This window comes from Macaca nemestrina, chromosome 19, assembly GCF_043159975.1.
Source record: "Macaca nemestrina isolate mMacNem1 chromosome 19, mMacNem.hap1, whole genome shotgun sequence".
Taxonomy (NCBI): domain Eukaryota; kingdom Metazoa; phylum Chordata; class Mammalia; order Primates; family Cercopithecidae; genus Macaca; species Macaca nemestrina.
The window spans coordinates 54,413,403-54,439,232 of NC_092143.1; the positions used below are offsets into that span (position 1 = coordinate 54,413,403).

General features: G+C 43.5%; 2 long non-coding RNA genes across 2 annotated transcripts in view; one reads left to right on the forward strand and one right to left on the reverse strand.

Annotated features, from left to right (window-relative positions):
- The window catches only part of LOC105499164 (uncharacterized), a 35,992-nt gene extending 12,198 nt beyond the window's left edge, over positions 1 to 23,794 (forward strand). Inside the window, exon 3 of the long non-coding RNA XR_011616938.1 lies at positions 22,932 to 23,794. This is a non-coding gene — a long non-coding RNA (uncharacterized lncRNA). The remainder of the gene's footprint in view (positions 1 to 22,931) is intronic.
- Positions 1 to 25,830, reverse strand: part of LOC139360033 (uncharacterized) — a 558,829-nt gene that overhangs the window by 486,849 nt on the left and 46,150 nt on the right. The window lies entirely within an intron of this gene.

The following is a 25,830-nucleotide window of genomic DNA, read 5'->3' on the forward strand; positions in this document are numbered from 1 at the left end:
CCCATTCTCCAACCATGCAGATCCCTTTACTTTCTTCAATAAGCCAATACTTTTCTGACTCAGGACCTTTGCACATGCTGTGCATTGCTCTCTGCTATGTTCTGAACCTGGTTAGCTCCATCTCATTCTTCAAGTCTTGGTTTTCTTGACCATTCATTCTAAACTGTGTTCTCCAACACTTCCCAGTTCTTTATTAGCACTGTTTGTTTCCTTCATATTTCTTTTAACAATTTGTGATTATTTTATGTATTGGTTTGTCAGTTTTAATACACTCCCTTCCATGCTCCAAGAAAGTATCTTGTCTGTTTACTAGATTGTCCCGAGATCCAATAGAGCTACTGAAGCATTCATTAGTTATTTGATGAAGGAAAGAGGAAGATAAAGAGAAATGAAGTCAGCTCAGTCCCTCCTAGGATGGGGTGCTTCTTAGCTCTACTGTAAGATAGAAAAAGTACATTATCCCCATTCCCCCATCCCCCTCAACTGTCATGAGAAATTTGGGGGAGGTGAGGGATGAGTATGATGGGAAGGAGAAGACAGAGAACCTACCATGGCCCAGCCCTGTGATCTCCATCTGAAAAAATACAAAAGGAGCCAAATACCGGCATAATGAGGAAATCAGAGTCACCCACAGAACAATCGGCAACTAATCTAAGCTCCCTGTGATGCTGTCCTGCATTGTGGGGGCGTCGGGGAGAATCACATAGAGGCAATTGCAGCAGGTGGGTGGGGCTCACTGTAAGAGAAGTAGGTGGGGCAGCTGGGTGGACAGCGAATGCACAGAGCTGTGCTGGGCCTAATCCTAGACAGGAAGCAGTCAGGTATGGTGTACACAAGGGAAGAGTGGTGGTCGAGCAGAACTAGCCCTGGCCCCAAACCTTAGGTGCAAACCCTGAGATAAGAGAAAGCTGGAGTCTAGCTCAAAAGAGAGCTACTGTACCCCAACAAATGGAACTTAAGACGAAATCTATGTTATTCTCACATTTTATCAGCACCATAGCAAGACTGGAAAGGCTCACCTGGCAAGATTCCATCCACGAAGATGATGTCCAACTGCCCTCTTTCCCCAACTCTCCTGGTTTGGACTCCACACACAGTTCTAGTCCTGGAAGTTGTCTCACTCTCTGGGTATCTTCTACTCAACACTTGTGAGACCAACACTAGTGAGATCCTGCCGTCATCCACTGGGCTGGGTCTGACTTTGTCCATTGTTTCTCCAATACCCATATGGGCCCTGCTGTCTCCAGTGTTGTCTTACTGGGCGTTTACTGGAATATAAAACCATCACAAAGTTCAGCACTATCTTCTTTACCCTCTTACAATCATCCAGTTAGAGCAGACTGCTGGATTGCCACAGTCATTTTCATCACCATAGTGTACTTCCTGGGCTCTCCAGGAATGCTGGCAACAGTCAGTCTAGGCCACTGGCATTTGATGGGCGGGAAACAACCTGAGGAATGACATTGCACATTGAAAAGTCAGCTTCTTGGGAGTTTGGCAGAGGTTTAAATATTCTGCTTTCCTGGTTGGGTGGAGACAGGAAAGAGAGTGGAGAGAAGAACAGATTAGAAAAGAATCATAGTGTTGGTCCCAGTCCCAGATTCCTCTTACATGGCTGGGAACTGAGCTGTGAAACAATACTCCTGATCCAGGATATGGCTGGACCCCAGGGGGATCTCCAAAATGAGAAAATGACCTCTGGAGACTATGGACCCACTGGTCGGGCCTTTTATAAGCTGTGGACTGCACATTCAGTCTGCCTGCCAGGGCTTTGGGAGATCATAAGTTTGGGCCCATTGCATCCCTAACACAGAGATCATGGTATCTGTGTTATAGTGAACAGTACTTTCTCTGCCTGATCTTTGGCAGATGGAGGGGCCCATGGCCACAGAGAGTGTTAAGAGCATGTCAGGAATATCTAGTCCTCTTTCTCAGCTGGTCACCCCCCAGAGAATGTAATCTAACGAGGAGCCCCAGCATTGACATTTGTAAAGAAATCAGAGTTTAGTTTAATGCCTGTTGGGTGACTAATTTTATTATAGGCTAGATCTAAATTCCTCTTTTCCTGAGGAAATTCCTCACTTTTCATAATATAAAATTAACTACTAATTTTATGTTCTTAGAGGGCAAGGGTGGCATCATTTTGGTTTGGTTGTCTCACAGCATCTAGTCATGGAAACAGAAGAATCATTGCTGCAGCTGAGTTTGAATGAGGCCGTGTGAACGCTCACAAGAGATAGGCAGAGAATGAGAAGATTGACCAGTGATCGAAATATAGCATTTGTTATTAGGATATCCTTTCCTTTCCAGCTTCAGATTTGGGATAAAGCAACTTTAGTCCAGCAGAATCAAAGTCAAGATCCTTAAGTAGCTCAGCCTAGCAGATGTGTTCAATATTATTTATGATTCATTTGTTAATTTATTCAATACATCTATTAAGCACCTGCTATGTGTAGGCAGAGCATTATGCCTCCCCGAAAAGTTAGTGGGGAAATTGGGCTGGAGCTAGAATATTCAAATGAGCAATGGACATTGCTAATAAAGAATAAAGTCAGACAGCTAGGTAGGGGAAGAAAAGCGAGAACTTTCTCTTTGCATCACTATCACAGAATCCACCGGTTTCCCTCTATTTCACACAAGCCTTTTGTTTTCCCCAGTTCCTGCAGTGCACCCATTTTCTCCTTTTGCAATATTTATTCTGTACTACTCATTCTGATATTTAATCATATCAACCTCGTCTGGGCAATTTCAAGAGTGAAAATCCAGGGCAGATATTGGGTCCTCCACAGAGCTAACCTCAGCCCCATCTGTACCTGCTTCATTCAACATCATTGTGCAGCTACTTCTGTAGCACATGGTCTAGCTCCCAACTATAATTTATCTCTGGCCTGCTGTATTGTTTCCTATGGAGAAGCCTAGGTCCTCAAGGGACCAATTCTTCTCCTTCTCTTGGGCTTCCTATACAGGGCAGTACATAGTTGTACCAAAAAAATTCCAAATAAGTAAATTAAAGGCTCAATAAGAAAACCATCTAATTGGGCCAATTAAATAGTTCTTCCAGATATGGGGAGACCTATGCACTTGGTAACTGAGTCTTCTAAAAGGTAATTTATACTAAAATGTAAATGACTGATAATCAAAAACAGTCATTTCTGCCAGAAAATATTTGCATTTAGTCAGAAATACAGAGTCTTAACCCAAAGAAATATGTTACAATTAGTCATTAAGTTAGATAATTGTGACCTAAACTCATGGTGCTGTCACTCATTTAACCCACTGTCAAGCCCTGGCTCCCCTTCACAATATCATCACTGTCCCCAATTGAGTCCATAGTGATGACTCTGTGTGTTTAATGAGGTTTAAAACTAGGGGACACAAAAGTAGCCCCATCCCGTGTTAGCAAGCTCTGACCTCCCTAAGGTAAATGGTAAGCGAGAAAGCAACTGTCACCTCCCTACTGCCTACACACACATACGTACAACCATCCCTGGAAGTCTCACAGTTCCCCATAGAACTGCTTCTCTCAGGAGAGAGTGGGTTTTTAAGATAAACTCCTCTAAAGGTTGTATGCCTGCCAGCCACTGATGCAAGGAGCATAATTAAGATGGAAAACAACCAAATCCTGCAAAGAGCAGAGACAGAACAAGACTGGGCCAACTCAGTGAAAAGGCCTCTCTCCCCTGTGGCTCTGTGCTCAAGAGCTCTCCACAAGCAAATAAATAAGGGAGGGTGGAAAGGAACACATGAATAAAACAAAAGGTATATTTATGGAGCACTGCTGGGCAACCCCTACAGCACCTCCTGCTGGCTGGACCCCTGGGGTCACCTTCCAGTCCAGGGCTGGATCTCCATGTCCCACTCCATTCTTTCCCACAGGCCCCAGATGTGGCAAGTCAGCTGAACTCAGGTGGAAATCGTGCTGAGTGCACAGGACTAGGGGAGGTGGAGGAGGACAGAAGCCCAGAGGAGGGCTAGGGAAATTGTGAAAACTATAGGGCCGACCTCAAATCAGTGACCAAGGGCCCTAAAGGGTGGCGATGAAGTCAGCCCTGGCTCCACCAGGCCCTTAGATCCCTAGAATTACAGCTTGGAGGATGAGTGACAGCAGGGTGAGCTAGATGGGAAGTGTTGCCAAATTCGGTTGGGGGACAGCATCATGATGTGGGTGTTTGGTTCATTAAGAGCCACACACAGACCACAAGTTTGGGAGGCAAAGAAAAGAATCCAGGCCCACAGAGTCTACACAGAAACTTGCCAAAGAGTCAAGGTCAAACCCAGGGGCCTGGACTTCAAGCCAGCAGTCTGTCCCTTCCAAAGAACTGGATGGCAAGGTAGAAAAGAACAACAGAAAACCAGTCATGATTGCATCAGTTGGACTTATGGGATTAAGGGAATGAGTTTTGGAATCAGGTCAACATGGCTTGTACATCCAGTCTGTTCCTCATTTGAAAAATATGGGAGAGACCTTCCCACAGAACTGTTAGGGAGACTAAATAAAATAGTGAATGAAAAGCACAGAGCCTGGCACATACACTATTATTTTGGTACTGATGGCAGAGATAGGGCTGCTGGTATTGAAGGAGAAATTATAATAGTGGCATCTAGCATCACAACCATACTATCTATTTCAGTCTCTACTGGTTCATGGGGCCGAGGTGCCTAAAGGCTCACCTGCTGGGTCAGGGTTGATGCAGAAACCGAAGTGCTGTAGGCTGAAGGCTGCACCAGCTTCAGGTGTCCATTGCTGGAGCTAGCAGGAGCTGGAGCCAGGGACACAGTCAGCTTATCTCTGCCCCATATATACCACCACAGGCTCAGATTGTAGGGTTAAAAGATGTATTTGCAACCAACTAGCCCAATTGCCAGATCACAAGGCAAGTGATCTGTACAAGGTCACCCAGATGGTTTGTGACAGAGCTGGAAACAGAATTGAGGTCTCCTAACTCAGACCAGAGTTCTTGCCATTCTACTGGGGCTCCTTCATCCCCATGAAACATCTTTACCTAACGCCCTCCTAGCCTCACTACCCCTACTATCAGCAGACAGATCTATTCCTCTAGAGTGGGTAGCTATTTCCACGGGAAATAGGCATGTGCTAATGAAAATGTCACGCATAGAGAATCTACACACTCTGCATGAGTCTCCTCTTCCTGGATGTGGAAGCCACCTGCTCACTGCGACATGGGGAATGGAGGCCAGGGTGTAGATTCCGTGGTGAGCCCACCATGAGGAAGGGTCAGCTTCATTCAGGAATTCAGTTACTGGTCTTGTCCTCTTTTCCTCCATATCTTTCCTAGTATCATGAGACACAAGCTACTCTATTCCAAACATGAGGGATGAATCAGAACTAAAATTCTGTTTCCTAAATTCACAATTGAAAAACAACAGCATTTACATTAGTTATTTTTATCTAGAATACCAGGGTAGTCTATGAATAAAATACACACAGTTGGAGAGGAGGAGAATATTCATCCCACAGCTCTCTGCCAACCCAAAGGCCAGTTGAACCATCTTCATTACTTTTCGTAATTAAGAACATAGTAATAGCCAACTAGGTTTGTTTAATCAGTGTTTGGGGTTTTGAATTCAATTCTCACCTGAGCTGACTTGAGTTGTCAGGTTGATTTAAAGTAGTTAAATAAAAATTAATTAATGTAATTCCATAAATTACTGAGTTGAAATGAGTTATTTGAAGTAAAGCAAAATGAAGTAAATCTAGGTTGGTTCATTTTTAGTCTCAGTACTCATTACTGAGTTGCTGGCCAATGGCTATGGGTGTTGGCCTTAAGTAACTGAGAATTCTAGAAAACTGGCTTTAAGACATGGCCCGGAGCAAAACCATTGCTGGGTCCTGCAGGCTAAGTCCATTTGGGGCAAGGAAATCTGACAGCAGGGAGTTCATGTATCATCCTGGAAGCCCACAGATTGAGGGGATATGGGGACCAGAGGTGCTACATGGCCTGGGCACATCCTATAAAATGCAGACCTTGGTCATACTCCGACCTCTTAATTTAATGCAATATTGTCTGTTACTGTAGAATTCAACTATTTGTCTCAAAATTACAAACTATATGCATATGAAGTGGCTTAAAGAAAGGTCCCGTGGGGTGGACCACACAAATCTAGAGAATATTTTAGGCATTCTCTCTGTGTCCTCTACTCTCCTTCCAAATAAAAATGAATGTATTCTGTACAGCAAATGTTCACATCTTCCCCCTTTTCCCCATAGAGCACATGATTCTACTTCTATCAATTCTTTCTTCCAATTCCCATTGTTACGTAAGCTGAATGTCTTGGAAATAGGCATATGTCTTAAAAATAGGCCTATGTATATAATTTAACTGTGAATGTGGTATTCAAGCAGTCTCCAACTTAAGAGCAGGCTCTGTTCCAAAAGTTTGAGTGTATGTCAGTTTTCTAGTACTCAAAATGCATTTTCCCATAGAAACCATGTTGTGCGTGGTAGTTAGGTCCCCCAGGCAGCCCACAGAAGCCTGTTGAAGCCCATGAAACTGGAGTGCAGTACGGTACTAATAGAACCCTAGACCCCAACATGTTTCTGTGGGAGAGCACATATGGAGCTCTAACCCAGGACTCCTCCTCTCCTTCAAATCCTACCCTTGCTGGTTGTGGGAGTGGGCACACGGTCTCACCATGTTCTCAGAGAAATGGACCCTGCATCTCAAGTTCCAAACACGCCCTCTGTAATTTATCAGTTTTTCCCTTTTTTTACACAGCTTTTCTGTTAACAGTCAAATTATGCTCTTCCCCACAACACATCGGTGCAAAGCAGGGAAGCAGACAGACTCGCACCCAGGTTGTCCTGCCTTCAGGGAGGGAGATCCCTGGGGAAAGACTTCCTTGAGAGACAAGCAGGGTCAACCTTCACGCATTCTGCATACCCTTGGTGGCTGACAGAGAGGAAGACAGAGGCCCCAGGAAGGCCACCAGGAGAGTGGTGAAGATGACTTCATCGTCTTATGGAGCACCCTTAGTGCCTAGAACTGTGTCAAACACACCCAAGAAGGAAGAAACTACATAGAAAGATTCAAATTCCAAACAGAAAACAAAAAGACCTTATGTAAGTCCCCTTTAAAATGAACATTATCCCTAGGTATATTATCAGGTGAAAAACTATTAATGGGTAAAAAAGGCAACAAACAAAACAAGACAGGATGAGAAAAGTGGAAGGAGAAGGTGCTCCATCTGAATGAATTTAGTGCTCTCTCAGAGTAACCGACAGCAGCCAGCCAGCCCAGCACCCCAAGGGGTCCTGAGCCCACTGGCAGTTCGGGGACCCTTGTACCAGAAATCGAGTTGAAATCTAGAGAGCTCAAGGGGCTCCCTAGAGAAGTGATTTCACAATTGCTCCTGACCACAGTTTTTTAATTTCAGGTTTTGTTTTTTGGTTTTAGCATTTAGCCTGAAGTCACCTATCCAATGAAGAACTGATATAAATAATGTTTGGAAACATAGAGTCCATTTTTTCATTATTTATGAAGCATAAAGTAGATAACTCATCCTCACAGCTTTCACTAAATTATTTCCACTTCTAGCTTCCACTGTAGTACTTGGAGAAGGAAAAATAATTTGATACCCAAAGTTTTAGGGCTTCCTCTAATTGTCCAGAGTTTTCTCTCCCTTAGTAAGTGGTCACCACAAATCTGTGGGAGAGAAAACTTTGTGGCTCTTATCCATCAGGAGGGACATGACAGGTGGTTGGGTCCACCTGCCATCCAATACACTAATGCTTTGAGCCTTCCACCATCAACATGGCCTTCCACCATCAACAAATGATTGGATAATATAATGTGGTATTACATACAGTGGAAATTCTGACCCATACTGTAACATGGATGAACCTTGAAAACATTATGCTAAGGGAAATAAGTCAGACACAAAAGACAAATAATGGATGACTCCACTTATACGAAGTACCTGGAGTAGTCATATTCAAAGACACAGAATGTAGACCAGTGGTTGCCAGGAGCTGGGGGAAAGGGGAAATGAAGGGTTATTGTTTAATGCGTTGAGAGTTCGGTCTGGAATGATGAGAAAGCCCCAGAAATGGACAGTGGTGATGGTTGTACAACAATATAAATGTACTTAACGTCACTGAACTTTACACTTAAAAATAGTTAAAATGGCAAATTGTATGTTATATATATTTTACCAGAATTTGAAAAATATAGGGGCTTCCAGCCTCTGCTCAAACATTTCACCTCATTCCAAAAGCATAATGTATCCAAGGAAACTATGTGCCAAACATTGCTCATGCCATTTGCTTGGAGGAGGGTTGCAATTTTAATAGCATGACCAGAAGAGAACTTATTATGAAGATGAAGTCTGAACAACAACTTGAAGTAAGGAGTAAGTCAGCCATACCAATATATGGGGAGAGCATTCCTGGAGGAGGGAAGAGACAGTGCAAAGGCCCTGAGGGACTTTCTGCCTGGAGGTCTGGAGAGCAAAATGATGCTGATGGGACTTGCGTGGGATTGCATGATTGTGAGTGCTGTAATGCTGGAATTTCCCAGTGAGGATGTTCTGCACTCAGGTAATGCTGGATCAGTGAGCGTTCAGGGATGTAGATGACCAATTCAGATCTCATCCAAGTGGAAGCAACATGAGCCATGAGTTTAATCACTGTTTGCACTAAGGCACCACCCCCTACCCCCGCAACACCCCCTTATGGCCAATGATGCAGAATTTGAACCTCTGTAGTTCAATTTATCCAAACACTAAACTTTCCTCTTCCTGTCACAGTGTGAAGCTGGGTACTGGAGGGGTTCTGAGGAACTAACAACACCTCAAGCAGATTTTCAACAAATCCTCTTTTTAGCTCACTCCCTTGCTCTCAGTTTCAGGGCGCCTGGGATCCCCATTTCTTTGCTGTTGAATAGAGAAATGAATGGATAAATGAACACTATACTTGAAACAAAAGAGAATCTGGCACTGAAATATATAGTTCCTGTTCCACGGGCTGTTTGGGGTCAGATGTGAGGGAGAAATCACAGGAATCTTTAGAAGCATTAGGAATCGTCTATAAGGACAGAGACTGCTGCAGATGGAGCACATTAACGGACCAAGGCCCAGTGTCTGGAAAAGTGGGGTTTACTGGGGGGGCCCTATTAAAAGCATGTTCAAGGTGCCAAAGTGCATCCCATGCATACCTGAGACTGTACTCAAGTTTTCAAGTTCTAAGCCTTCTGTCCTTCTTCAACTCATTCTTTCTTGTTGAAGCTCTCACTGGGATAGGGGAAATGAGGAGTCCCTAAAAGTTTCCAGGAATTCTTGCTACTCTAGTGAGAAATTTTGTTGTGTGTGGTTGCAATTGGTATCTGGGCTCCCAAAACATTTTGAGGACATTTCAAAACATTTAACACATTGTGTTCCACTGTTTCCAAACCGTATCTGACTCTCCTCATAAAGACCATGGCCTCATCAAAGGATTTATCTTTGTTGCTCACGTTGGTAACACAGCATCTGACCATAACCGGTGCTCAGTAAGTATTTATGGAATAAATCAATGACTGACCATTATTGATGCCACCAGAATAAGGTTTCAGTATTCAAATACATCTTAACATCCCCATGTTTCCCGCTATACTTAGGAAGACTGGTGAGAATAATTCCATTTTACAGATTGGAGCCATAAAGGGTATGTTAGTTTATTGCTACATAACAAATTGCCCCAAAATATATCATCTTAAAGCAACACACATTTATGATTTATTATTATTTCCAAGTTTCTGTGGGTTGGGAATCTGGACACAGCTTAGCTGGGTCCTCTGCTCCAGGGTCTCTCACTGGCTGTATCCAGGTATCCACAGGAGCCAGTCATCTCATGGTTCAAATGAGGCAGGGTCTGCTTCCAAGCTCACACAGTAGATGTGGGCAGGATTTGGTTCTTCACCAGGCTGTTGGACTGAGGTCCTCAGCTCCCCACTGGCTATCAGCTAGAGGTTACCCTCAGTTTCTTGCCACATAGATCTCTCCACCATGACAGCTTGATTCATTAAAGCCCCCAAGCCATGAAGGCAAGAGAAAGAATGCTGCATGATGAACATCACAGTCCTTTATAACTGTGATGGTTAATACTGAGTGTCAACTTGATTGGATTGAAGGATGCAAAGTATTGTTCCTGGATGTGTCTGTGAGGGTGTGTTGCCAAAGGAGATTAACAGTTGAGTCAGTGAACAGGGAAACCAGACCCACCCACAGTCTGGGTGTACACAATCTAATCAGCTGTCAGCACGGCCAGAATAAAAGCAGGCAGAAGAACGTGGAAAGGCACACACCCAGGAACAATACTTTGTAGCCTTCAATCAAGTTGATAATATTAACCATCGTGATAACCTAACCTCAGAAGTGACAACCCACCACCTTTGTGGTATTCCATTCACTAGAAGCATATCGCTAGGTCCAGCCATATAGGGCATGAACACTGGGAGGCAGGGACCACTGGAAGCTGTGAGCTGTGTGCAAAGCAACCAAACACAGGGGCACTGAGCGTACCCAAATCCTTCAAGATCACACAGTGGATTTGGGGTCAGAACCAAGCAGATCTCCACTGTCCTCTCTCCTCCCTCCATCTTGAGCTGTGCTATGGGGCAGGGCTGGTGGCATGGGCACCAGTAGGTTGGTAAGGAGGGAAGAGGAGTAGTGAAAGAAAGAGGGCACCAATGCATTTACCCAAATTTATTCTGGAACAGAATTTGTTTTTCAAGTTATCAAACAGGCAAAAATAAGAAGTGACTGAAGGTATGGATTTATTACCACTAATGCAAAAGCTGTTCCTGATAATGTTTTAAAGTATTTCCATATAATACATCTGTTCAGTTCAAATTTATAAATGGGGTCTAGAAAGAAGCACAGCACCCATCAGGGAGCGCTGAAGAGCCGTGTTTGTCTGGCACTTTGTGTGTAGGTTTTTCCAGTAGGGAAGGATGTTGTTTGGGCTGATTCTAGTTCAGAAATCATTGCTGGTGGATTCAGCAGTTGACCAATCCCCCCACTCCACTCCCCACTCTGTGGGGCTGCTCACCTGCTCAGCATCCCTATGGAAGAAAAGAAAGAGCTTGGGACACAGCTGAGCAGTACGGGGCCAGGATAATGGAATGGGGCTCTCAAATCAGAAAGCTGTGTGGGTGATTAATTCAAATGATCCCAAATACTTCCCCTCCTCCAGCCATAATGCTCAAGCCTTCCTGCTGTGTGCTCAGTTCTTTCTTCTTGTGGGTTTAGCTCCTCTCCGTGCACAAACCAGGCTTGACTCAGGGAGGACAAGGCATCGCCACACCATCTCCACATCTCTTATCCAGTGTGTGTGCATGTGTGTTTGTGTGTATGTGTATATGTAAATGTACATGTGTCAGGATGGGGGAAAGGGGTGCTGAAAATAGCAACATGTTATTTCTAGGCTCTTTGGAAAGAAATGAAGCAGAATGAGAACAATGAGAGAGAAGTGTGGAAAACTGAGTTAGAAGGGAGGGGAGAGGCAAGCGGTGCAGGGAGGAGTACGGAGCTACACACCTGCTGTCTTTTCCTCACACTTCAAATTAGCCTTTCCCATTTGGGGAACAACAAAACTGAAGCTCAAGGGGCTGCCGTAGCTTGGCCAAGGTGGCACAGGGTTGGATGATAGGGGTGGATGCAGAATGCCGCCCTATAGCAGCCTGCTCTGCAGAGCATGGGATTGGTGACATGGCACGCAGAGCAGCTGGCCTTGTGATAGGTGGTTGGCAAACTTCTCCTCCTTCCATCTTACAAATTACACACACACACATATATACACACACACACGCATATATATATGGATTCTTGTTTCCATTGTTCAAACTATTTTAGATGGCAAATTCTCATTCTAGGAGGCCATTCCCAGGAGTGGAATCCTGGAGGGTGTCATAAAATCCCTGTGGGGTGGGTGCAGAGTGCAGCCAGCAGCAGGATTCTTCGTGGTGTCTAGGCATATTAGCCTCTTGGCCACAGCACTGTGCCATGAACAGAGGCTCCCTCAGACCAGAAATATGATCTAAGCGTGAGGTCTTCAAAGGACAGAGGGTCTTTGAAGAGGCTTCTTGTTACTGGGGGAGGGAGCTTTCCAGAAAGCTGGCACCTGATGGTTCTTTATGAGAAACTTAGGCCGGTGTCTGTCCATGTAGGAACTTCAGATGACAGGTGAGAAGGCCAGCTTTACCTGGAGTTGGAAGCTGTCTTTCCAGCTGATATTTCTTATATTAGCAGGAAGGGACAAATTTCAAGAAGCAGAAGTCAATTGTAACCAGTTAAGATAGAAAGAAAACTGCCTCCCCTAAAAGATGTCCATGTCCTAATCCCCCAAACCTGTGAATATGTTCCCTACATGGTAAGGGGGGATTAAGTTTGTTGATGGAAATAATGTTGCTAATTGACTGACCTTAAAATAGAGTGTCCTGGATTATTCAGGTGGGCCCAGCATACTCACACGGGTCTTTAGAAGACAGAAGAGTGTGCGTGTCAAGGACATGCGATCTGGGAAAGACTCCACGAACTTGGATGGCTTTAAAGACAAAGGAGGCTATGATCCAAGAAATGTGGGATGCCTCCAGGAGCTGAGGAAGACAAAAAAGAATTTACCCCCAAGACCATCCAGAAAGAAGGCCAACCTGCCAACACCCCGACTGTAGCCCAGTAAGACCTGGGTCACATTTCTGACCACCAGAATTGTAAAATTTAAAAATTTTGTTGTTTTAGGCCACTGGGCTTGCAGTCATTTGTGACAGCAGCCACAAGAAACTAACAGGAGGCCAAGCACGGTGGCTCACGCCTGTAATCCCAGCACTTTGGGAGACCAAAACAGGTAGATCATTTGAGGTCAGGAGTTCGAGAGCAGCCTGGTCAACGTGGTGAAACCCCATCTTAAAATACAAAAATTAGCTGGGCTTGGTGTGGGTGCCTGTGATCCCAGCTACTCGGGAGGCTGAGGCAGGAGAATCGCATGAACCAGGGAGGCGGAGGTTGCAGTGAGCCGAGATCACACCACTGCACTCCAGCCTGGGCAACTCCATCTCAAAAAAAGGAAAGAAACTAGAAATTAACAGGAAACAGTGTAGGGTTGTCTAAGTCCAGAGAGAAAATCTGTGCGGCCCAGAGAAGTGGCCTAATTCCTCACCTGATGTGGGCTGGAGGAAGTTGAGAATACATCTAGCCCCTGCAGGACTTGGCGGCCAGGGTCACGGGTGAGAGTCTGAGCAGACTCGTTTCACTTCTAAGTAGTCAAGGGCTGTCAGTGAGACCCCAGACATGGCTAGAGAAGCTCTCACGCCCCTCCTTGGGAACGTTTGAAGTCATCATTTAAAAAAGAATACAGGAACCACCAGCCAGTGACAGCCACCAAGAGAGCTCTGCTTCTTTGACCTCTTCACAGTCTTTGCTGTTTTGTTTATTTTCCCCATAGTGATTGACAGCTGAACCCTTTAAGGAAAAGGCCTTGTAAATTGTTTCATGAACAGAAAAGGAAAAAAATTTAAAAATAAAAATAAAAAAGAACACTTCCCATTTCCCAGTCAGCCAGGACTGCCAGAAACCTAGGTTGGAGAAACAGGTGTTGGCAACAGGGAGAAGCAAAATCCTCATGGATCCCTGAGGCAGACAGGGAGACAGAAAGGCTTCAGAGGCTGTGAGAAGGTCATCCACACAGAGCCAGGACCCACACAAGGAAGAAGTGGCTGTGCTCCCAGGGAGGACTACTTGGCTTAGCATGGAGTTAGCACTCAGCAAACATGAGATGCTCTTATTATTATCACATAATAAGAAGGAATGTCAGATTACCCATTCATTAAAAAGAATACATTACATTGCATTCCTGCATACTCATTAGTTTACCTAACTTTTCCATAACCACGTTGACATGGTAAGACTGGTGGCATTTTCCCTCACCACTTTATAAATGTAAAAATGTCAAAGTGAGACACATTCTCGTTTTGAATAAACAGGATGAGGAACTCAATGGTCAACAAGAGACTCCAGGCCAGAGAAGGAGACTCAGCAGGGTATGAAGGCAATGGGCTCAGAGCTTCTGGGAGACACCCTCTGTGACCTCCAGGACCAGCTGGGGAAACCAAGAGGTCAGAAAGGCTGATTCACTGTCTCCAGAACTCAGAGCTGGCCACTTACTTGAATCCAGCTCTCAACTCTCTGCTTAGGCTCAGCACCACCCTGCTCTGAGACTTCCTAACTGTCTTGTCTCCAACTGATTGGGAACAGGGTGGAAAAGGGGACGAACCACTTGGCAGGGCTGTCACCCTCCCAAGGCTTATAGCTGCACCCTGGCAAGTTTTCCAACCACTTCTGCCTTCTAGTTACCAAAGAAAAAAATACTGATTGCAAACATCACTTTAAAAGCATGCCATCCGACAGCCGGCTCAGCTGCAATACATCAGCCTGAATTGTACTCATTTATGGTGAAGCATTTTATATTAATGTTTTCATTGCTTATCACAGACACTGGCTTTAAAGTGCTTAAGCCAGCTGTACTGAGTTATTTATTAGGCTTTTCTTTTTTCCAAGTTGCCTTTTCCTTAAATAAAGAGTTTGTTTTACTTTTATACATTTAAGAATCCCTCTTGTCGCCTGCCCATCACTTCTGATGCCTTGTGTGCATACACTCTTTGTTTCTCTAGAATTTACTCAGTGCCTCTGGAAGTCAAGTGAACTGGAGCCAGCAATGCCCACGGAAGGAAAAGGTACAGTGAGGCAGAGAGTTCAGTCTCTGCAGGACCATCTAGCTTCCCTTCCTTCATCCTACAAGTTAGATTCCACCTCCACTATAATATTGAAGATCTTCAATGATTGCCCAAAGTTAACTGATTTGACAATTGGGATATAGTCAACGCTGCTAATCATCTCCCCTTCCATGGTTCTCCTCTTGCCATTATGACTACTCCTGTGTCCCCATCATTAACTCTACCTTCTTTTTCATTCCTAAGTGTGGGTGGCCTAAGGGTCAGGCCTCAGGCCTGTCTCCTGCAGAACTAGAATGCTACACAAAGTGAAGTCCTCTAAATAGTGAGACACCCCCTTTCCTTTACCCACAGGGCTCCCGGAAAGCTGATAGCAAGAAAGAAATCTGGACAGTTGGTTTCTAGAGAGTCAAACTTTCTATTCTTGTGACTTTAGAGTTGGCTAACAAAATTCCAGGACCTAGTAAATCCACACTGAAGCCCATCAGTCAACAAAGTCTAACAGTAATCATAGAATTCCAGTCAGCAATGTGGGTCTTCATTCTGAAATACAGAAAGCCAAGCACCAGCTGACACTTAAGAAGAACTCTAACAAAAAGTGAAACAAAACAAAAATTGGAAATAAGGGCCTTGCAAGAAACAAAAGTAAAGCAAGAAGAAAAGAAATTCTTAAAAAAAAAAATTGTAATTATCTTCAGAAAAAAATAAGATAGGCATCCATGCAACAAGAATAGCAAGTTATTATGAAATAATACTTAGAAAAATTTAAGAAAGAATATGTGGGAATTAAATATGGAATACCGATAATAAAAAATTAAATAGATTCTAGAAGATAAACATAAGCAATCTCTAGAAGATAATATAATCAATAAATATTATTGGAAGTAGACAAAGTAGAATGTGATAGAATGCAGGAGAGAAAACTTAAAGCATCTATCAAGCAGGTTCAATAGTCTCAAAGAAATTTTAATAAGAGATCTGAGAGAAAACAAGGGAGGCAGTTACAAAGAAAAAAATTCCAAAAAGATTTCCAGAACTGAAGGGCATGAAATTCCAGATTTAAATAGTCCATCAAAAGATCAAATATAATGAATGAAAAAAAGAGGCAAACCTGGATATACCATTGTGAAATTTCAGCACACCAGGGATAAAGAGTAGAAATAAATACTTTCAGAGAAAGGTAAAAAAGAGATCATGTAACAAGAGTAGAAGTCAAGGAGGCATGAGGCTTCTGAGTAGGAACACTGGAAGCTAGAACACAATGGAGCAATGCCTTTAGAATCCTGTGGAAAAAGCACCTTCATCTTCAAGTTCTATATCTAGCCAAATGGTAAATGAGATGTGAAGAGCAAATAAAGACATGTTCAGATATGCAGGGGTTTTAAATTTTACCCTCATGCATGTTTTTATGAGAACTGGAAGAGGCTCTTTACCAAAGCAAGAGAGTAAAGCAAAAAGGATATGACATCCAGGAATGAGGTGATCCGAGGAGCTCGGGAAGACCAAGGCAGCAGGTCCAGAGACAGCCAGTCCAAATCAAATAGGCAGGAAGTTGGGGCCCAAGGAAAAGCGGTTCCAAGAAACAAACAAACAAACAACAACAAAAAAAACACTGTTCAGTCACCCAATAGGTTTGACTCTGTCTAGGAGATCTTGGTACCACTGCCAGAGATTTTGGGAAAGAATCAGTGATAGGTACATAGAAAACTAGGCAAATTATTACACTGGACAATCACTAGCTCATGGAAAAACCGACAATTGTTTAAAAAGGAAAATCATATTTGTATTCCTTTGTGAATATTTTTATAGATATAAATATGAAAATCCTAAAAATTCACTAAGCAAAAAATAGCAATATAACTGTGTTAGGAGGATGAAGGAAAGAAGAGGAATGGTATGTTAGCTAAAAAAGAAAAAGCCTAAATTCCCGTGGATAGAAGGTAAAAAATATAGCCTATAGATATAATAATATCATATTATTTAGAAGTATGAAGTTAAATGCCAGCAAGAATTGTTCAAAATTTGAAAATGGTGTTTCTAAGGAGTAAGACCCAGGAGGAAGGAAGGGTGAGCCAGAAAACTGCTAGGTTTCTTTTTCCTAAGTCTTGTCAAAAATTTGAATTTTGTAATTATGTACATATGATAGTTTGACAAGTAAAAGTTTAACTCAGGTATGCAAACAATAAAACATATGTATAGCTATATATTATAGAAGGGCAAGAGTCCACGATGGGCAGATGTTTAATGAGGAGCAAAAGAGATGCAGCCCCTGCCCTCTGAGAATTTCTCTCTAAACATGGCATGCCATCTCATCTCTGCATCTTGCACATACCTTTCACTGACTACTTGTCTGCCTGGAATATGCTAATTCATCTATTAAGTCTCCTTTCACACCCTCCTTACTCTCCCAGGCAATCAGGTCTTTCCTGGGTCCTACTGTCCTTTGTGCAAACAACCAATGCAGCAATTGCATCATTGTATTTGCAGGACATGTTTATTTGCAGGACTCCCAGCTAGCTCATAAGTTCCTAAAATTTAAGGACTTCATTTTACCCTGAGTGTGTCCCTAGTAATGAACACAGTGTCTGATTCTATGTCAATACCCAGTAAGTGCTTGTCAAATGAATACATGCATGGATACAGGCATGGGTGCATATCTGGATGTATGAAAGGATGGATGCATGGACGGAGAATAGAGGATCAGGCTGTTTCCTTGTTACCACCCAAAAAAGAACAATACTGGTTGATTAAATGAACAAAGAAGACTGAGAGGGCTACAAATATCCAGAAAATTGATTGTACCATCCTCCCTAGGCCAGGCATATATAGGCCTATATAGTGCTTGTGGTTCACTGCCTCACTGAAGCCTCAGTGAACCACTGGCACCTAACTATTACTACCAACTACATTATTGCTTCCAACATGCTTGGGACCCAAGGTGGCCCAAAACAATGTGCATGACACAAAAAGAGGGCAGGAAGGAAGGAGGTGTCATGGAAACGGGAGGCAGGGGGCTCTAATGACACGACTTGATGGCAATGGCACCTGTCTCTCATTGTGACTTTCAGCAGAAAGATCAAATGCCTTTTGGGTGCTGCCAGATATTGCTCTCAGCTAAAAGTGCCCATGAAGGAGGAAGCCAGGGCACCTCCAGTAATGACAGCCATGTCTAGTACTAGGGCCTGGCTGAGCTGGTGGAGCTCTTCTCAGGCCCATCCTGTGGGTGCTATCAACATTGCTTACGCTAATCATTTGAATATTTCCACAAAGATCCCCAAGCAAGTGGATGACAAGATGTAGAGGATCATGTGCGCAATGCCCCTTCTAGCCCCTGCCCCATCCAGCACACCTATTTCCTAAATTGGAGGGTAGGGGGAGGAGAAGACTTGATCATCTGAGTCTGAAGAGGAAGGGACATTACCAAAGACTCAGAGGGAGCTTCTAATGCCTGACTGTTGCCACTTCATCCCCACCAAAAAAAAAAAATCATTAGCAATTGAAAGTTAAAGTGAATTTCTCACCCATTCATCCAATCCAGAATGGTAGCTGGTCAGCACCATAGCATGATTTAAGGGCTCTGAAAAAAAACCACACTGCCCCCAAAATATCTCCCTGGCCTGAAATTCATTTCACTTCATAACCATGCCTGAAACTCCACCAATTAGAAATTCATTTACAAGCCCCTCTTGTAAAATGTGCAACAGTGATTAGCTTTATTTGATTCTGCTCCAGAATCTAAAATTAGTACCAATGGCTGGGCCTAATAAAGAAAAATTGATGGGCTTTAGTTTGACTGAAAAAACCTCTTTTGTCAGTTCTTGCTCTTCAGCAATGGGACCGACAATTCCCATGAATGACACATAAACGATTACTTAAGACAAAATCTCCTTCTGGACAGGTCAAAAGGGTTAGAAAGTTCTTCTTTGAGGTAGATTAAATGGGCTTCCCAAAGCGCTCAGCAGTTTGCCCTAATTCTGCCCTCAGCAACACAAAGAGAGTCTAATCACTCGCCTCTTGTCAAATATTCTAAGCTAGGCTTCCTCTCCCTTGGAGTTTCCATGGCCCTTTCTCCATTTCTAACAGCTGGGCAATATGTGTGCATTGATTTGGTTAAATAAGACATGGCTTCAAGGCTCTGCTTACACACCAGCAAATGGCCTTTCATAGGGCAGAAGTTTTAGGGTGTGTGTGATATGCAATAATAGCCTTGCTTTCTTTGCTTCTCACTGACTAAGCACTCTGGAACCTACAAGAGCAGGTAGGGCTGGAAGCATCACGTGGGTGTTGTAGGCATCAAGCCATGGGCAAGGAAGTCCAATCAGAGAGAAGGGCTCAAGAAGATACCAACACCTGGGCTGGTTGGCTTTGATAAGAATTTCACCAGAGATCAGGAGACCCTGAGGGTGCACCCTGATGTCATGCCAGAGGCTGTTTGTTCTGTATTTCTCCATGAAAGTTCTGCTCCTGCAGGCCCATGATCTGGCCTTCTGTCCTAAATCAATCCCTCATTAATTGACACTTTGAGCAAGTTTCTTAATTCCCATGAGCCTGTTTCTTTATCCACTAAATGAAGACTTTTCTATCTAGTTGTCTGGTGGAGTTTTACAAGAATTACATGAGAAGATGAACGTGAGAATGTTTTAAGGTCTATATACAGCCAGGTGCTGGCAATGGCCAATGGTGGAGATCATGGTTGACTTTTGGCTTGTGGGGATGGTCCAGGTCCACAGCTGGGAATCATGGCCAGAAGGAGCACCAGCATGCTGCAATGAAGCACATTTCTAGTTCAGGCAGAATCCAAAGGCCAAGTATTTAGAAGCATTACCATCAAATTTATGGCCTTTTATACATTTTTGCAGCCACACAATATCTGATAAAATTTTCTGCATGATTGTATCTTTTTTCTAGATTTGCTGAGATATAATTGACATATAAAGTTGTGTATATATAAATATATCTGTGTGTATATATAGTGCATGTATATATATACAAATTACATATATATGAGGTAGATTAAATGGGCTTATACAATTTTGTCTACATATATATACACTTTTTATTCGTCTCTCTAGATATACAATTTTTATCTGTATATATATATATATTTCAGGTGTACAATGTGTTGATTTGATACATTGTGAGATGATTGCCATCATCAGCAAATTAACATATCCATCATCTCACATAGTTACCACATATAAGTGAGATCATATAGTGTTTGTCTTTGTGTATTTGGCTTATTTCACTTGGTGTAACATCCTTCAGGTTATTTTTTCTGACATGTTGCATGTAGCATGGATGATGTGGGTTGGTCAACCTACAGTATGTCTGGTTGCATAGAGGTACCTCATTGGCCAAAGGAGTATACAGGGAACACATTGAGCTATGAGTGGAGACATCTGTTTGGGTTATTCACCAGCCAATCCTAGATCAAATCTTCACTTGTACAGATATATAGAAGTCGAGGATGGAAGGGAATGTGGAGTCAGAAACCTCATAAGGGAGGTAGAGTCGGAAACCTCAAGACAAACCATGATTATATCTGTGAGTAGACTTTCCAAGGTAGCCTTAACTTAGATGTATCTATTTGATCACCTAATTCCTGGAGTAAATCAAGACCAGATGGTCAGAAGGCCTAGGTTCCTGCCCTTCTGTTAAATGTGGGTCCAACTGGGAGGGTCTCCAGGCTTCACTGTAATTAAGGGAGCAGTACTGGGTGATCTTTTCCTATACCTTCCATTTTATCCTTGCACTCATTCCCCTCAACTCCCAAACATGGGTAACTTCTGCACGTCCTTCAAGACTTAGCCTTAACTTCGCTTTCTCGGGGAGGTCTTCCTATTTTTCTTTAAAGCCCCTGCCAGACAAACACAGCACTTCTACCTTCTTTTCCATATTCTCCCTGAATACTCTGTGACCACCATATCTTTTTGTGTGCCTGGCACAGAGTGGGTATGTAATAAATTAAATTTTTTTAAAAAAGAGAGAACTCTTAGTAAAGGAGAAATCACCAGCCCTCTTAGAATGCAAATAAGAAAGTACCCACTGCCATAAGGAAAATTTTTAACTGCTGTATAAACTGCAAATAACCACAAAATCTTAGCAGCAAAGCATCTTCCATCAGGCAGTGCATACGATCAATAGAATGCACAAGTTCCAGCCTAGACCTCAAAGACCTTGCAACTTCCTATTTTGCCACCTTTAAAACCCTGAGACAACCGTGTGAATAAGCCCAAGCTGGCCTGCTAGAAATTGAGAGCTCCTGTGGAGAAGAACCAAGGCACCCCAGCTGACAGTCAGCCAATTCCTGCCCAAGAGCCTGTCAACTTTCAGACACATAAGTGAGGCCACACTAGATCATCAAACCACCAGCCAACTCACCAGCTTCCCAGAGACACTTTCAAAAGCCCTGTAAGTGACCCCCTGAACCAGTCCAGAAGAGATAAGCTGCCTATTGAAACCACAGAACTAGATAAACGGTTGTTGTTTTAAGCCACAACATTTTTGTGGCCATTTGTATACAGCAAACGCTAACTGATACAACCTTCCCTCCTCCCCTTTTTGTTTAACTTAGAAGATCCAACTCTTGCTAAGTGGCACTGAAAGCAAAGGGCAGAAGGCTCCTGGAGCCCTAATGTAATGTAATGAATACAGCTGCCTTTGGAGTGGGGGATAACGCATGTCCTAATCCCCACAGGAAAAGCTTCAGATTAGAGAAATTCATTCATGTGAACCACAGGGACCATGGTCAGTCATTCAGTCAGAGTAGGAAACAGCTAACAGCACCTTTAGTGCTTAATCTGTGCCAGACACTCTTCTAAGAGGAATCTTTATATCTATTTTCTCATGTAATTTTTACAACACCCCATGAGATGAGACCATTTTTACTTCCACTTTCCAGATGAGAAGGCTGAGGCACAGAGATCCTAAGTAATTCTCTTCAAGAAGTGGTGAAGCTGGAATTTGAACTGAGACAGGCCAACTCTAGAGTCATTTCTCCTATTCAGAATGCTAATCGGCCGAGTAAGGATAACTGGGGCCCCAAAGGGGACCTCCAAAGAGTGAAAAGGGGATGTGAACTCATGACTAGGCCTGGGGCCCAGGAGATTTTATAGGGACAAAGTGATTCTGACACAGGACATGGTAGAAATGGGAAATGCTTCCGTACCCAGTCACTCTGGAGAAGCTTTGGGGAAACAGTGGCCTAGCACATGAGAGTATGTAAGTGAGGACCCAAGCATAGGAAACACAGCAAAACTGCTGGTACAGGGACTTGCACCCACAAGGGCATGATCAGAATGCCAGGCAGGAGCCCACAGGCAACACAGGCCCTGTGGACCAGAATGCAGCAAAGACGCCACTCCTCCACCACCAAGTAGCAGTGTCATAAACAGAGGGGGCTTTCAGTTTCTTCTCCCTCTTTGAGGGAATGCAAGTGGGGGAAATGAAATGAGAAGCTGGACTTCCTGACAATAAGAGCAGTTGAGGTTTTAAGTGATTGATCAGGAAAATAAAGACGAAATGGTCATATTTACACTCAAAGCAGGTGAAGTGGTCTTAGTGGCTTCATAAGTATTTCTTGAATAGAACTGCACAGTTTATAAAGTGCTTTCAAATACTTTATTTCCTTCTCACAACAACCCTGCAAGGTGAGTGGAACAGGTGTCATTGTCTCTGCTTCTCAGTTGGTGGAACGGCAGCTTGGGAGAAGTGCCTTGCCCAGGGTGACAGAACCAGTGGGAGCAGAGCCGGGATGCCAATGCGGGGCTTCAGCCTCCAGATCTGCAATTCCCATCCTTGGGCCATGGCTTCTCTCCATGCACATGGTAATTCATCTAACAATCAAAGAGAAGTCACAACTCAGGACAGGAATCCTAGGGAATGGACATTGATGACTCATTATCAAAAGAGGGATCCCAGACTCTTAGAGGAGCTCAGAGAAAGTCACTGTATCCCAAGGTAATCGGCAATGGCTTCAAGGAAGAAGTGGGGGCTTGGGCTTGATTTAATTCATTCAAGCAACTCTTTGTTCCCCAAATTGTTCTTCGAAAAGTTGCCAATGAATTCAATCCAGTCATTTGTTAGCAACAAGTTGCTTGGGGATGATCTGCAAAATAGTTGGTTACCTGATGTAATCCATTTTTACTGAAACTGTTTTATGTGTTAAACAAATCATGGTGATTATTTTTGTGTTTGCTTTTTTGTCAGCTTAAAAGCAGAGGCTGTTTCTCAGGCAGCAGCCCTAGCTCTCAACCCTCAACACCTGCCCACTCTAGGCCAAGTCCCAGCTGCTGCTGCAGCAGCGTTGACAGCAAATACAACTTTCCGTTGCTTCCTGTTGAGCAACTGGGAAAAGACGGAAGCAAGAAGAGGACCCTGGCATCAGACGTCAGCACTCTGGAAATGGGTTTTTACTGGGGACGGAAAGAAAGAAATTGCTGAAATGGAAGGAATTATCATTTCTAGAGTCATCTCTGGATAACAAATTGCGGAGGCCTAAATATCCACAGATTATTCTATCTGAGTTTATCTTGTTGCGACAGATCTGCATGCTGTAATCAATCATGCTGCATATCCATAAAACAGCTTGATAGTACACATGTATTCTCCTCAAAAGAAAGTTGTAACATTTACACATAATAACATTGGGCTGCAGGCTTTGCCTGACGTATGCTCAATATCATCTGATGTTTTATTGGATCCCACACAAACTTTTGCCTAATACAGTCGTTTCTACAGAGAAAAGTTAATTGAAAGTCTTGATTATAATAAAGAAAAAAATTTTTAAAAGACAGGGAATTGTGACAACTACTCTGGGGGCTGCAGAGAGGCCAAGGTGGGTGGAACATTGCGGGAAAAGGACAAGGGTGGGTTTGAAGACCTCCACTTGCTGGCTGTTGGCTCTGGAACAGGACAGTTCAGCTGTCCAGATCTCAGCTGCCTCACCTGTGAAATATTTGGCATTACCAAATGCTAAGGTGTAAATCATACAGAGAAAGTGAGATGGGTGGAAGAGGATGGAGAGATCACGGGAAGGGATTCCTGGGCAGGAAATAGGCATAATTAGCCAGTGTGACAAAGCACACAGAAGACCACTTTGTCTGACTCAATGTGGGTTTGGGTAGTGGTAAAAGAGTTTGAAGAGGAGCTTAGAGCTATTTCTGAGGACTGTCATTATAGGTCACAGTTGTACTCTGTTCATTTCTCTCGCCACACTCACTAAAATCTGTATAAAAGTTATTTATTTGTTGACTTATTTATTGTCTGTATCTCCCCATCTCAGACTCTCAGATCCATGAGGCAGAGACATGGCTATCTTGTGCACTGTAGTGTCTGCAGTCCTTAGCATGTACTAGGTACTCACCAAATTGACAAAGGAATGAAACACAAATGAGTGAATGACCAAATCAGGCCACGAATGCACCAGCTCCAATTCTTACAGAGAGCTGCCACAGAGGTGCTACACTGACAGCCCCTCTGGCTAATGTCCTGTGCTCTCCCTCTCCCCAACCTCCATCTAAACTCCCATCCAGTGCCATGCTCCCAGCAATATAACCAACCTAAAAGCAAGGACCAGTGGGCATGCTGCCCTTTGTGGACAACAAAGGGTCCCTCTGCTCTCTACCCCAATCTGAGGACACATGAGATGTGGAAGCTGATTCGGGGACACACTTTAAGAAATCACAGAAACTAGCAAGTGCCATATAAACAAGTAACTCTCTTTATGTTGTAGAAGTTCCAGTGGATTGGGTGACATGCAGGACCATGCATCAGGATCATTCTCAGAACACGAATATCACCTAGGGAGCTTTGTCACCTTTCCACCCTAGCTCTGCTCTTGGAAGTCCTGGTTGAGTAGGCTTGCGCTGGGGCCTGGACACCTATCATTCCTAAAGTTTCTAAAGTTTCGCAGACAATTTTGATGTGCTCTGAAGATTGACAACAGCAGGACCAGACAATGGCTTAGGTCCCTTCTTTCCTGCTTCCATTGTAAGCGTAGTTTTATCCAAGACTGATTGAGTTTTCTTTGAGGGAGAGAAAAAGGAGGAATGAATATTCATTGGTTTCTTTGAGGGAGGAAAAAGAGGAGGAGTGAATATTCATATGGTTTTCTTAAAACTCAATCCAGTCTAAGATAAAACAAGTGACTCATTAGAGAAAGTTTAATATCTGGCCTTCCAGTTTAATAAAAATTAAGCTAGGGTTTTCATTGTCCAGTGAGCACGCCATGCTCATTTCCTGCTCCTATCTTTGGTTTGTAGAATTCTTCAACGACCACCATTGTCCCTTCCTTCCTCCACAACCTACCCAAATCACACCCACTTATTTGGGGAAATGATGAGATATGGCTAATCGTGTAAAAATCGCTGACAATTGGGCAAAGAACTTACCTCAACCTTGTCTTGCTAAGAGCTTTGAAATTTGCATTGGGATAGCCCACTCCTATTCACTCATTAAACGGACATGTTGACTCAGCTCTATCAGGAGTTCTATCATGTTTGACACAGCTCTATCAGGAGCTGTGCTAGGTGCTGGGTTCAGAGCAGTGAAAGAAACTGATATGGAAACATGATTCTTGCTTCATGCTTCAGCATCATTGCTTAAGAGCAATCTGCTGTTTGCAGCTTGGTGCTTTGAGAAATCTGTAGTGTTGACAGCTTCCAAGGGTTTAAGAAGACATAACTCTCATGAAGAATCACAGATGTTATCCTGAGGATTATCCATTCAATCATCAAAGGTTTTATTCTTATACTCTGTGACAAAGAAAAGGCTAAGATTTCACGTGACTCCCTTTAGGTGGGGCTACTCCACCCCAGCAAAATCCACAAATAAGCAAGTTGAGTTTAACTATAAACTTGGGGACTTTTGCCTTGGAAATGGATCTGGTACTTTGGCTCTTCTGTCCAGGCCAGCTAGACCTTGCTGAAGTTGGGCTGCTGGTCTTAACAAGCCCATGTGTTTGGTTGCCATGGCTGTGAGGTGGGGAAGGAGACCCAGGAGCATGCTGGATGCAGGAAGAAGCAGCAAATCAGGCTGGTGAAACCATGCTGCTGAGATAATCAGGGATATTAGGGGCAGAACTCTTCCTTTCTTCTCAGGCCAGTCC